At 38.4% G+C, this 7,791-nt stretch overlaps 1 pseudogene; it reads left to right on the top strand.

Moving 5' to 3' along the window:
• The first annotated feature begins 1,601 nt into the window (after nt 1–1,601).
• On the top strand, nt 1,602–2,183 carry LOC141517826 (kinetochore protein Spc24 pseudogene; annotated as a pseudogene).
• The last annotated feature ends 5,608 nt before the right edge of the window (nt 2,184–7,791 follow it).

Raw genomic sequence — 7,791 nt, 5'->3', positions numbered from 1 at the left:
AGTATTATGTCTTGATTTCTTGTAAAGTCAGCAGCTTCCCTCAGTTCCATTCTATATCTGAAGGATTTGTTTTCCTCAGAGAACTTTCTTATCTCTTTTTCCACCTGGCCAATTCTGCTTTTTAAAACATTCTTCTCCTCCATAACTTTTTGAACTGTTTTATCCATTTGACCTAAGCTTGTTTTTAACATGTTATTTTCTTCAGCATTTTTTTGGATCTTCCTGACTAAGCTGCTGACTTCTTCATGTTTTTCTTGCATCTCTCTCATTTCTTTTCCCAATTTTTCTTCTATCTCCCTCACTTGATTTTTAAAATCTTTTTTGTGCTCTCTCATAGCCTGAGCCCAATTTCTGCTTTTCTTGGAGTCTTTACATGCAGGAGCTTGTACTTCCTCATGTTCAGATTGAGTATTTTGATCTTTCTTGGGATCATTGACAATGTATTTCTCAATGGTATTCCTCTTTTTTCTCTGTTTACTCATTTACCCAGCCTGTGCCTGGTTTTGGGGTGCTTCCTGAACTTTTGAGTTTTATTAGGACACCCCGCCTCCACAAGGATCTCAGTGTGTAAGGCTCTGTCTTCCCTCCTGGTCTGTGAATGACCACAAGTGCACCCCTCTGCCACAGGGCTGAAGTGGGGGGGCCCTGCTGTTCTATGGGGGGCCTGGACTGTGATCAGGGTCTGAATGTGGTCAGAGCCCTAGAGTCCTGTTCTAGGTCTAGAGGACAGACCTCAGAAATCTCTCTCCACTCCCCTACCTTGCATCTGCTGAGCTCTCAAGGCTCAGTTCTCTGGAGGCTACTGCTTACCAGCTCTGCCTGCTTCAGGTTCCTGGATTTGGGCTGCTGTGGCCACACTGCTTGCTGAGTGCCCTGAGGGCTGGGTTTCAGGAGCTTGCTTTGGCAGATGTGTCCCCCACCCCATCTTCCAAGTTGTGCCAGGTGCTCCCTGGGGTATAGGTCAGGAAATTGCTCCTACTGCTGTGAGCCATAGCTCCTAGGTGCCCTGGGGCTGCCTCCAGGAGGCTGAAGTTCCTTCACTCTGGAGGGCTGCCCCTCTAACCCTGTAGAGCAGAACCTGTCCCCTATTTTCTACTATTTACCTTTGGCTGGAGAACTGCCTCATTGGATCCCTCTGTGGGTTCTGTCTCTTGAACATTTAGTTAGAGTCCTTATTCTATAAGTTTTAAGAGAGAGTACCTTAGAAAGGCTCTTCTCCTGTCTCCATCTTGGGTCCGCCCCCTGTGAAGAGATGTATTCTTAACCAAACAGGAAAGAGAGGAAATTAGAAAAAGCCAAAATAGATAACTTTGATTACTTGAAACTGAAAAGCCTCTGCACAGACAATATTAGTGGCTTTAGTATAAGAAGGGAAGTGATTGAATAGGGGAAAATATGAAGTTATCTGATAAATGGTTAGTATCTAAGAGATATAAGTAATTAATAAATATCTGCATATAAGATTAATAAGTATTCCCCATTAGAAAAATGGTCAAAGGACAAGAACAAACAGTTCTCAAAAGAATTGTAAAGTAGGTGATGGTTTGAGTTTGAGCGGGCTTGGTGCCACCAAGCTTCTTTAGACTTTTCCTGCCCTGGCCATGGCAGTATTTTGGGACATGGAGGAGGTGAGCCAGGGATTGCTCAGTCTACTCAACCCCAACTGGGCAGGGGCATGGGTGCAGCGGCTCCTGGGGCAGCAGGAGCGGATGCTCGAGAAGCTGCTGGACACCAAAAAGACCACCTATCAGCTCCTCTCAGAGATCCTTTCTGTGGAGGAAGATGTGGCCCAAAAACTTATTGATGAAGATGAAACAGCACAAAATGTTGAATCCGAGTTACAGAAAATTGAATCTGAGCTTCAGAAGGCCAGCAAGAAGGATGCCAATCTAAAGGCTGATCTACATCTTTTGACAAAAGAGCTGGAAGAACTGAAGGAAATGGAGCAAGACCTCACAAAAACAGAAGGAGCTTCAACTGCTGAGATCCCTCCAGCTATATACATACCTCAACTTTATCTTCCAGTCAGTAAAATAGAATGGGATTATGAATGTGAACCGACTATAATCAAAGGCATTCATCATGGTCCCAACATTGCCCAGCCTATCCATTTGGATAGCACCCAGCACTCTAAGAAGTTTATCAGTGACTATCTCTGGAGCTTGGTGGATACACAGTGGTGACCAATCCAGTGGTCTCACTGGTGTGTATATGGGGATGGGGAATATGAAAGTGGAGGGTAGGTAATTGTAGGGAAATTCATTTATGTGGGGGGTGGCTAGGTGGCTAGGTGGTGCAGTGGATAAGAGCACTGGCCCTGGAGTCAGGAATACCTGAGTTCAAATCCAGGTTCAGACACTTAATAATTACCTAGCTGTGTGGCCTTGGGCAAGCCACTTAACCCCATTGCCTTGGAAAAACCTAAAAAAAAATGCATTTATGTGGATACTATGCCATTTGGTGAGTATATATTTAATATTGATATTACTTTATTATCTATGTCACTTTCTAGCAAAATGCTTATCTCTTTTAATTAAATCTATTTTGCTTTTGCTTTGACTGAAAAAAAAAATGGCAAAGTATTCACAAACAAAATCTTTTTTTAAAACCTCAAAGGTCCATGAGGGAGATGGGATATTTTGTGGGATAAACACTGAGACCAGGTGGACTGTGAGACTGAAGAGAAGGGGGGGGGGGGGGGGACTTAGAATAAGCCTATAAAAAGAAATTAAAGAAAGGTAGAGAAAGACTTTAAATGCCACAAAGAGGTATTTGTATTTGATACTAGAAGAAACAACTAGTCACTGGTGTTTACTGAATAAAGGAGTGACTGGTTTGATCTGTGTTTTGTTTTTTTTTTGCAAGGCAAATGGGGTTAAGTGGCTTGCCCAAGGCCACACAGCTAGGTAATTATTAAGTGTCTGAGACCGGATTTGAACCCAGGTACTCCTGACTCCAGGGCCAGTGCTCTTACTCATTGCGCCACCTAGCTGCCCTTGATCTGTGTTTTTTTTTAAATTCTTTTTATTGCAAATTCACCTATCATCTCAAGACACAAAGCAAAACATTAAAGACAAGCAAAATGATGCACTGTTAACTTCTACCACTTAAAGGAGTTTTTTTGCTTTTATTAAACATGTGTGTGTGTGTGTGTGTGTGTGTGTGTGTGTGTGTGTGTAAATGTGACCAGGAGAGCTAAAAAGGAGAACTCTCGTTGGCACTGGAGATGCAAGAATGAATGAATTAGAAAGTAGGTTATAAAAAAGACTTTAAAGATCTAGGATGTGCATGAACTCCTACAAATTTAAGTAAGTTATGAGACTGTGTACTTATAATAACTAGTCTATAAAATATTAATCAAGAGGGTACTTTTCAACAACATACTTCTCTGTCTCATTACCAAAGGCAGAAATTATACTGGAGACACAGAGTTATATCTCAAGCCCTTAGACAAGGATTCCATGAGGAAATAGGGTACATGTGTGTTTGTGGAGAAAAATCAAAATATGAAGAGGGTTTTTTATTTGATTTGATTTTTCAATTAAAAGCATTTTTTTCTCCCTATGGCTGTAATTGCAAAAAAGAATAAAATTATATCACAAATATGCATAGATACATGCATGTACGCATACATGAATTATGTGTACATGTGCATACAGTTATATATAGATTATGTTCACATAGTTGTGATGTACATGTGTGATTGTGTATTGACATATATGAATATGTGTCCATATATAGGTATGTATCTATGTGTTTGTAGATAGATATATATGTATATATTTATATATATATATATTGTGTATGTGTCTGTGTGTGCATGTATACTTAACTAAATAGTAAAATAACTAAATAGTTTACCCCCTTCTCTTAGGTAATTGTGTGGAAGAGTGGAGACATCTGAGGCAGGGGAAAAAATCAGAGGCCATAGAAATATTTTGATAATAGGACCTGAACCAGGCTGGTGACTTCAATTAGAATTGATCTAAATGTCAACTAGAGCTTATAGTGTGCCAGGCACTATATGATAAGGATGCTAAAACAAAGGATTTTTTAAAATAGTCTCTTCCTTCAAGGAGATTAGAATCTCTCTGGGAGATCATAAAATTATATAAGTAACATGAAATACATACAAAATAGACAGAAGATAAATTTTAGGGGAAGGCAGTAGCATAGGAGAAAGGTGGTCGGGAAAGGTTTCATGTAGAAGTGAATCTTGAGAGAAACTGGAATTCAAAGGAGAGAATAAATTCTAGGCTTGGAGGAAAAGCCTGTGAAAAGGCATGGAGATGGTAGATAAGAGTACTGGATATAAGGAACTATAAGAAAACCAGAATGCTCCCAGCAGTGTGAAGGGGAGTAATATGTAACAAGGCTGGAGAGTTAGGTTGGGAACAAATTGTAAAGAGTTTTAGGGGCTAAACAGGAGTTCATATTTGGTCTTAGAGGTAATAGGAGGCCACTGAATTTGAGTAAGGAATTTGGAATTTTTTAGGAAAATCACTAGGAGGTGGTAAGAGCCTGATCTAGTGTGGTTCCTGTGTGAGTAGAAGAAATAGGAGAGATGATAGATGTATTGTAGAGGAAGAAATAACACTATTTGGCTATTGATTTGATATGTGGGATAAGACAAAGGATGACACTAAGGATACAAAGCTGTCCAGCTGAAAGGACAGAAGTAGGGACATGGGTGAGAAAGAGATGGGAGGAATGTTCTGTTTTAGATACGTTGAGCTGAAGATAACTATGGGACATCTGATTTGTTTTTCTTTAATTTATGTATGCTTTATTTTGTTTTGTCTTAATAGTATTTTATTTTTCCCCAATTACATGTAAAGATGCTTTTAAACATTCATTTTTATAAGATTTTAAGTTCCAAATTGTTCTCCCTCCCTCCCTTCCTTCCCTCTTCCTCAAAAATAGCAAGCAATCTGAGATAGATTACACATAAACAAATATAGCAAACTTATCTCCATATTAATTTTGTTGTGAAAGAAGAATCAGAACAAAAGGAGAAAATCACATGAAAAAAATTTTAAGTGAAAATAGTCAACTTTGATCTGCAATCAGATTCCATAGTTTGTTTGTTTGTTTATTTTTTAATGTGGGTGGCATGTTCTATCAAGAGTCTTTTAGAACTGAGAAATCCAATTTAAAATATGCACTGGGCATTTGGAGATGTGGGTTTAGAGCTTGGGAAGTGCCCAGTTCATTTACTGAGATATGATCATCAAACCCATGTCAGCTGAGGAATTCAACAAGAGAAGATAAAGAGAGAGAGAAAGAGGGTCCTTGGGGAACAATCATATTTATGGGACATGATATAAATGATGAGTCACCAAAGGAGATTGAAAAGGAATAGTCAGACAGGAATCAGCTGTCTCCAAGGCTGAAGAGAGGTCAAAAAAGAATATGGACAGAGAAAAGTGAATTCTGATTAACTTTGGAGAAAGGAGTTTCAATTGAGGGAGGAACCTGGAAACCAATGAAAGACTGAGAAAGGAGTTAGTAGAGTAAAAGTGTGGTCATTTAGCGTTGATGACTTTTTCTTGGACTGCTAAGAAAGAGAAGGGAGATATAGGAGGAGAATTTGAAAGAATGGGAAGGTCTAGCAAGAATTTTTTCCCCCCAAAGATGGGAGAGATCTGGATATGTCTGAGGATGGTAGGAAAGAAGCCAGTCAATAAGGAGAGATTTATTTTACAGAAGAAGGTGGAATATTGCTGAGTGTAGGAATCTGATAAAGATGGGAAGAGATAGGAATAATAGTGAAAGTAGTAGCTAACATTTATTTATTTATTTGTTTGTTTGCACAGCAATGGGATTAAGTGAATTACCCAATATCACACAGAGGTTGGATTTGAACTCAGGTCCTCTTGACTCCAGGGCCAATGCTCCATCCTCTGTACTACCTAGCTGCCCCAGCAGCTAATATGTATATAGTACCTACCTTGCATCAGACAATGGGTAAGTACTTTACAATCTATGCCTCATTAGAGCCTCAAAATAACCCTGGGAAATAGGGGCTATTATTATTATCCCCATTTTATAAATGAGTAAACTGAGGTAAACAAAGGTTAAATGACTTGTCCAAAGTCACACAACTTTTAAATGTCTGAGGGCAACTTTGAACTTGATTTTCCCTGACTCCAGACCTGAGAGGTAGACCTTGGGGAAAAAATGGACTACCTCTTTATCTGATAGAGGAGTAAAGGAGGAAGAAATGGAGAATAATGTCAAAGGGTCATGAAATATAGAGAAGAGAGAAGGGGTAATTCCCAGTAAATGATCTCTATTTTCTCAAAGAATGAATCGAGCTCTTCAGCTTGTGGGAGGTTTGAGGAAAGAGAAGGTTTGGAAGAGCCTCTGACATGTATAAGATAGAGAAGCAATTAGGAAAAAGCAGAAGATTTGGTTTGCTGCAGTGAGGGCTCAATTGAGATGAGGTAACATAAATTAGCAATAGACATAGGCAGCACAGTTTGAAATTTTCCATATAACATTAGTTACATTCAAAATCATATGAGTAAAGTTCTTAAAGCTTCATGAAAGCTGATCTGATGTCAGTTTTATTCTGGAAATCATTTACAAGGTATGTCAAAACCAAGATTCAGCCTCAATTCTTAATACCTCTTGGTAGAACTTGAAAATAAATGTCAATGATAACGACCAAGGCACTGTAAGATCATACAATTTGTTTAAAATATTAAATTTTATTCAGCATAAAAAAAGCATATGAGTAGTAGTGGGTGGGCTTCCACCTTGTGAAGAGAACATGGGAACAGCCAATGTGGAGAAAGTGATGAGTCCTGATGAATCCCACCTAACATAATCCACCTATCTGGGAAGTACAGATTTTATAAAATGATTGAATGCCTGAACTAAAAGGGACCTTAAGACCATCTAATCCAGGGATTCTTAACTTAGAGTCTATAAACTTTTAAAAATTGTTTTATTAGCTATTTCAATATCTTTTTATAATCCTCTTTATATTTATATATAGGAGTTTAAAACTTATTTAAAATATTTTATAAGTAGCATATATCAATACATATTTAGAGAAAAAGAGAGAGAGCATTTAAAATTTTTAAATTGTATATATAGCTTTTAAAAATCTTATTCTGGCCATTCCCTAATTGACAAATGGTCAAAGGATATATATAAAGGCAATTTACAGATGAGGAGATCAAAGCAATCCATAGTCATGTGAAAAAATGCTCTAAATCATTACTTATTAGAGAAATGCAAATTAAAGCATCTTTGAGGTACCACCTCACACCTCTTAGACTGACCAATATGACCAGAAAGGACAATGATTAATGCTGGAAAGGATGTGGGAAATCTGGGACACTAATACCTTGTTGGTGGAGCTGTGAATTCATCCAACCTTTCTGGAGAGCAATTTGGAATTATACCCAAAGAACAACAAAAATGTGCATACCCTTTGATCCAGCAATACCACTACCAGGTCTAAACCCTGAAGAGATTATGAAGAAGTGAAAAAACATCACTTGTACAAAAATTCATAGCAGCTCTGTTTGCGATGGCAAAGAATTGGAAATTAAGTAAATATCCTTCAATTGGGGAATGGCTTAACAAATTGTGGTATATGTATGTGATGGAACACTATTGTTCTATTAGAAACCAGGAGGGATGGGAATTTAGGGAAGCCTGGAGGGATTTGCATGAACTGATGCTGAGAGAGATGAGCAAAACCAGAAAAACATTGTATACCCTAACAGTAACATGGGGGCGATGATCAACCTTGATAGACTTGCTCATTCCATCAGT

Source organism: Macrotis lagotis, chromosome 1 (assembly GCF_037893015.1).
Source record: "Macrotis lagotis isolate mMagLag1 chromosome 1, bilby.v1.9.chrom.fasta, whole genome shotgun sequence".
Lineage (NCBI taxonomy): Eukaryota > Metazoa > Chordata > Mammalia > Peramelemorphia > Peramelidae > Macrotis > Macrotis lagotis.
The sequence above is the reverse complement of the archived record's forward strand: the minus strand, read 5'-3'. Positions and strand labels throughout refer to the sequence as shown.